This window comes from Artibeus jamaicensis, unplaced genomic scaffold, assembly GCF_021234435.1.
Source record: "Artibeus jamaicensis isolate MK-2021 breed Jamaican fruit bat unplaced genomic scaffold, CSHL_Jam_final contig_519, whole genome shotgun sequence".
In the NCBI taxonomy this organism is placed as follows: domain Eukaryota; kingdom Metazoa; phylum Chordata; class Mammalia; order Chiroptera; family Phyllostomidae; genus Artibeus; species Artibeus jamaicensis.
In genome coordinates, this window is record NW_026521871.1 from 25,144,740 (window position 1) to 25,150,841 (window position 6,102).

The following is a 6,102-nucleotide window of genomic DNA, read 5'->3' on the forward strand; positions in this document are numbered from 1 at the left end:
GAAATGGGGACTCGGGCTATGTCACAATAGCCAGGGGATGAGGGTCCATCACTCCCTCTTTGTCGAAGCCCCCTGGGTCCTTCCATATGGCCTCCCAAGTGATCATGTCTGGCCTAGGTTGCTCCTCTCTGAGGGCTCATACCTGCCATGGACATCAACCATGCTTTGGGGGCAGGGAGATGAAGCAGGGGCAGCATCTACTGCCGGAGACCAGCTTTGTCTCCTGTGGCTCGCATTCTGGAGGTCGCTCACTTAGCCATGGGAGGCAGTTACAATTCCTGAAACCAGGCAGGGCAGTTTCCAACAGCCAACTCCAAGCAGGCTCTAAGCACAGGCCTGGGCACAGCACCAGAAATGGTGCTGGGAACAGACTAAACTAGCCAGATGGGGACAGAGACTAAACTGGACTAAGCCTCGTCATAGCACAGAATTTCCGGACACTGGCGCTGTTTCTAGGCCTGATGAAGACAAGCCTGGACTTCTTCCACAGCAGAACAGAGCTGAACCTGGAACAATCCTTTGTGTTTGCTACAGCTTTAATAAACCTTACCACAACACCTCAACCTCCCATGTGTGGGTCCCCAGGAATGCTCTTCTTGTGACACCACAAGGATTCCATTTCCACCTGTAACAGTTGTAGGTATTTTTCACTTTTTTTGCCATGTGCTTGATCTAGAACTCATATATAAACAAGTCTATGCACACTAGATTAGAGGACAATCAAAATGACAACCATCACACTGCATCCAGAATCATCCCTACTCATTCTTGAAGTTAACTTGTTCTTCATCACTTTTCTTCCCTTGAAATGGCGTATTTAGGACACCTTCAGTCCTCATGCTCCCCAAGTCCATGTGGCACATGGATATTTGTGTGGGAGTTGTAACTGCCCCCACCCCCACCAGTGGTCTCTGATGAAAGCCTCATGTTAGTTTTGATTAGGATGTATTTGCTTTAAGTAATAGCAATTCACAATTAAAATTGGGTTAAGCAATAAATAAGTTAATTACCATTCATTACAAAATGTTCAGAGATGGAATGTCTTCAAATGAGGAGCATAAATTAGAAACCTGGCTCCACTTTCCTAGGCTTCTCTTGTCCTATCCTCCTCCATGAGTTCGCTTCACTTTTAGGCTGGTAGCAACCCGGCTTTAGTACTTTCACTCATCATATCTAGTCACAATTTTCCTTAGAGAAGAAGAAAGTATGCGTGTGTGTGTATTTGGGGGGAAGGGGATTTCTCTTTTGCTGAATTCTTATTTGGAGTAAAGAAATCAAAGAATCCTCCAACAGACTGTTTTTTATGAATCAAAAGTTAAAAGTGGATCATACGCTTTTTCCTGTGTACCAATCACTGGGAGGGGGTTTAGTCACTATTATTGACTTACACCAACAGAATATACTCCTGGGCTAGGGATAGGGCCATAGGAGTGAGAGGTGGATACATTTCTTAATAAAAAAAAGTAGTAGTAGCAGAAAGGTTGTAGAGTAGGCAAGTCAGCAGTTTCTGCTCTGCAAGGACAGAACTGATAGGATCAGAGGCAGACCCTTCACAGAGGAATGACAATTTTTCTCTGGCTAATGGTCAATCAGTCTCTCTTGAGAATTCAAACCAGAGAAACATAGATTATGCTTTGTTTGTAGTTTATACTGAACTAAAAATTCATACAGTTGAGTCTGGTAGGAAAACCATTTTTAGTTGATGAGTAAGCAGAAGGTAGAGAAAGCCAGAATCATGGAATGGGTTTTATGACACTCCATACAAAAAGACATGTTTGCATTCCAGGGTAAGCACAGTGTAGGTTTACACTGTGCCCTCTGCATGCCTACTATGTGTATCTTTGCAGTTCTCAAACTACTGAAGGAATTCCAGAGGGATAAAGAGCTGGCTGCCATGCTAAGCTGATGATGGCTCTTCAAGGTCCACTTGTTCTTGACTGTCTAGATAAAATCCTCACTGGCATTTGCCTGGGATTCCCCTACTCAATAGGATCCATAGGATCTCTAGTTCCTCAGACTTGATTCTTTTTCACTGGAAGTATCCTGAGTGGCTCACGCAATCTCTGGAGAACAGTGACAGCTAAAACTGCCAGTATCTTTTATGTTGGTTCCTTGAAAGCCTTGATCATAGTTGCTACTCTTTATCTTGCCCATAATTTGTAATAATGGTTTAACTGGGTATAAAATTGTAGTTTGACATTGTTTTCCCTCTGAACTTTGAAGATATGATTACAGAGTTTTCTGGCATTTTTTGGTGCTAATGTCATTCTCATTACCATGGGCTTGTAATAAATGATTTTCCTCTTTGCTTATTTTGCTTTTCCTCTTTGCTTCTTTTCATCAGGAAAAACTGTGTTTTCAGCACCAAAACTTATGTCTTTCTTCAGTTCTAGTGGTATTTCCTCTCCTCCATGCTGACTGTTCTTCTTTTTAAAAATTGAATCAAGTGCACATTAAAGTTCCCCATCCCATGTGCCATGTAGCTAAAGTCTTTTTCAGGCATTATACTCCTTTTTTTGTGTGTGTTGTGTCATTTTCTTTACTTGTTCTTCTAAGTCTCCAATGCTGTGTCTAGTCCACTATTTAACTTAACTATGATTCTTCTATCACTGAGTATATTTTCCATCTTCAGCATTTCATTTGATTCATTTAAAAATACCACCTATTCTTTCTTCTTCAATTCTCCTTGAGAAATATTTAAAGTGCATTTATTTTACAGTCTCTTATGTTTTTCCATTAGATCCGGAGATGTGATTTCTCTTGGTTGTTGCATCTGGTGACTGCCTTCTCATGACTTGTTTTTCTCACATGCTTTATAATTTTTATATTTACAAAATCTCTCCATGTGATAATGGTTGAGAACTTATGTTCTTGGCCTTGCTGCCACACAGCTTTCTTCAACACTTTCTACTGTCTCAACAACTGGCAGCTGCTGGCCTTTGTTCAGCACCTGACATTGCCATAGCCAGGATCTGCGATTCCCTTGGCTTTTCCAGTTTGGCTCCTAGGTGCTTGCTGCAGCAACCATCACTCACTGTGTTTACATTCTAGACAAGAAGAGGGAGGAAGGGTAAAGGCCAGGGGATCTGACTTCTACTCACATCTCATTGGCTGGAGTTGTGCCTTGTGCCTTTGCTAAAACAAGGTGGCTGGAAAAGTGGCCATTTAAGCTTTTTCAGATTCTACAGTAGAAGAAGGCAGGAGCAAGGAGGTTTGGGAGTGCCTGTGAGGTAAGAAAACATGTGTTGTGTCTTTCAAAAAGTTTGTGATTGCAAAAATAAAAATTACATGCCCATTATAGAAAATTTAGAAAAACAGACTGGAAGAAAACAAACTTAACCCAATCTCAGCACTTAAAGCCAGGAACTGTTAACAATTTGATGCATTTCCTTCCAGATTACTGTGTGTTTTCCCCACAATTCAGATCATATTGTATTTACAATGATGGATCTGACCTTTATTTATAACATGAAGTAATGAGAGATTCTCCATCTGTTGTGAAAAATTTTGGACATTTCTGCAGTATATTTCATTATGCTGCTGCACCATATTGTAACTTCCCCCTTGCTGTTAGGATTAAGGTCCTTTTTCCTTTTTCCAGTTTTACAGAACTAAAAACTCTGCGCTGAACTTCTTTGTGCTCACAGCCTTTCCCCCTTTGTTGTATTTATTCATTTATTTACTTAGTGAAGAAGGGAAGGAGATTTTTAAAAAAGGTTTGGTTTCTGCTTATAAGAGCTTTTTCAAAGAGTGGAGATTCATTTATGTTACATATCATCATGAATGAACACTGTTCTCCCATCTTTTTGCGATGGTTTGAATCAAGGTACTGTGTGAAATATGTGTTTTTCTGAAGTCCAGTGATTCATTTGCACCTCTGTGGGGTGTTCCTTGTGTTCTCGTTCTCATGTAAAAGGTACTGGCATTTTGGCTTCAAAAACAAATGAAAAATTACAAACACAACTTGTGTTTGATTTGGGCCTGGGCTAATTACTTAGGAACCATTTAGCGATAATGGTCTCAGATAAATGCTCTGTGGAACTGCAGTTAATCAAGGCACTGCTGATTCTCAGAACTATGCAACCAACAAGGGACTGAGGCAAGGATTTTACGTCTAGATGCCAAGTTTAATGCAAAATATCAACCTCCTTCTCACATTTACAATATATATAAGTAAACCTGAGGGAAAGGATAATAAAATTATATAAATAGTGTTAAATAAAAAGTTAAATTTGCCACATATTCCAGGTCAATAAAATGACTGTAAGGGGGAAAAAAAAACAACTTCAGGCAGAAGACTGATTACATTGTGCTGTTCAGAACTTCTTAAGGGCAAAAGAATAAAAACCCATCAACTTCCTGGGTTTAAAGTTAATTATTTGTCTTAAAATGTTATTCTGTAACTTGGACATCTGTATTATGACTTGAAAAGCCCGGAAAATCAAATTATACAGAAAGCCAGAAATTTCACCAATGCAATATGTTTGCTGGTAGTTTTGCTATTTAAAGCCTTTTTTTCACATATTGCACACATACTCTTTTTGTAGGCACAGACCTGGCAGTGATGAGAACCCAGCCAGTGCAAAGAACTTTTATTCTGCAAGTGGAGAAGTTATTTGTTCCATATGGATTAAATTTTGTTTTTTAAGAAGTCACAGCCACTTTCTGTGGGATTCCTTGCACCTGGGAAACATGTAGCTGGAGTGATAACAGTGCCTAGTTCCTTTTCACATTTTCCACACACCATTCTTCAGCTGACAGTTTTCTTAGCCATGGAACCAGAGGGTTTTTTTTTTAAGAGCCAGAATGATATCCCTTGGGCTGATTCCCAGGACTGGGACTCCAGGATCACAGAGAATGAACATGTAGAGTCTTGGAGTATGTTGCCAAAGAGGCTGCAAGGGTCATTCTGACACCAGCTCTCTGGCGAATGCTTCACTGAGTTCTGTCGGCTCCATTGGCTGTGCCCCTTTGCAGAGGGATGGGACTGGTCTGTCCACACAAAAGCTAGGGTGGAAGGTTTCTGCCAGCCCTCAGGAAAAGATACTGCCACAGACACTCACAGTTGACTTTCAGAACATCTTTACCCACATTCTGACCTCCTACCCCATCCCTCAACATGTTTGTTTGCAGTGGGACATTTTTGTTTCTCTCACTCTCTCTTAATTATGACTTAACTCCTAAGACTTGGGTAAACATTCCAAGTATCATAAGGGGCTGGATGGCTGGGTGGCCTGTGCTCCACGATGGTATTTAATTCACCCTTCAGCCAAGCTCCGTTCTCCTTACTGAGCCATTGCCATGGCAACAGTCCTCCTTGGGGCAATAAGTATGGGTGGCAAAGTCCCAGTGCTTAATATGTTTGATGTTTTACCTTTCGAAAATTCTTTGGGGAAATTCAAGTTGGCTTCTTGAACAAAATAAATAAGTTTTTTATTGTCAACAAAGGTTAAGGGCAGCAGCCCTGATAACAGGGAAAGCCTGGACTGGTCAACGACCTGAGACCAGAGTGAGCACGTCACATCCAGTTCCACTTGAGACAAGAAAGGAATGGGAAAACTCTTAATGGTGGTGGAAACCGACTCGGGTCCCAGATAGTACTGGGGGCTCCAGCCTAAGATTAAGGCTGACTTAAAATGAACCTCAGCCCAAACCCAATCTCAGTAAAATTTGGGTGGCTTTTGGCTGCTGCCACTGGAGGGATCAGGGATTTCATTTGCAGAGAGTGCAATTCGGAGGCCCTGGGCCTTTCCCTACCCTTCCGGAGGGGCATCATACCCCAGTCCTCTTTAGCCTGGAATCCCTTAAAAGTGCACATAGGCTGCACAGCATCCTGAGAGCTTTGCAGAGGCTGAATGTGTCAGCTCAGCAGGAAAAGCTAGCCTGATGTTCTCTCTCATCCTTGCCCTCTGTCTGTTCATCATTTACAATAGATTTGCTCATTTGACATTTTTTTAAAACTTGAGGATTAAAGATTGAAATTTTATAGTTGAACATTATTTTAAGTATTATGCCTCTTGGCTTACTAAGCAAAAATTTTTTGTTTAAGTAAATTTACTCCTTCCTTTCGTTCTCCCTTTGTTCTTCTCCCCCTCCTTCCTT

At 41.2% G+C, this 6,102-nt stretch overlaps 1 pseudogene; it reads right to left on the minus strand.

The window, feature by feature from the left end:
* Positions 1-2,915: 2,915 nt before the first annotated feature.
* Positions 2,916-4,747, minus strand: LOC128628010 (cysteine-rich PDZ-binding protein-like; annotated as a pseudogene).
* Positions 4,748-6,102: the final 1,355 nt, after the last annotated feature.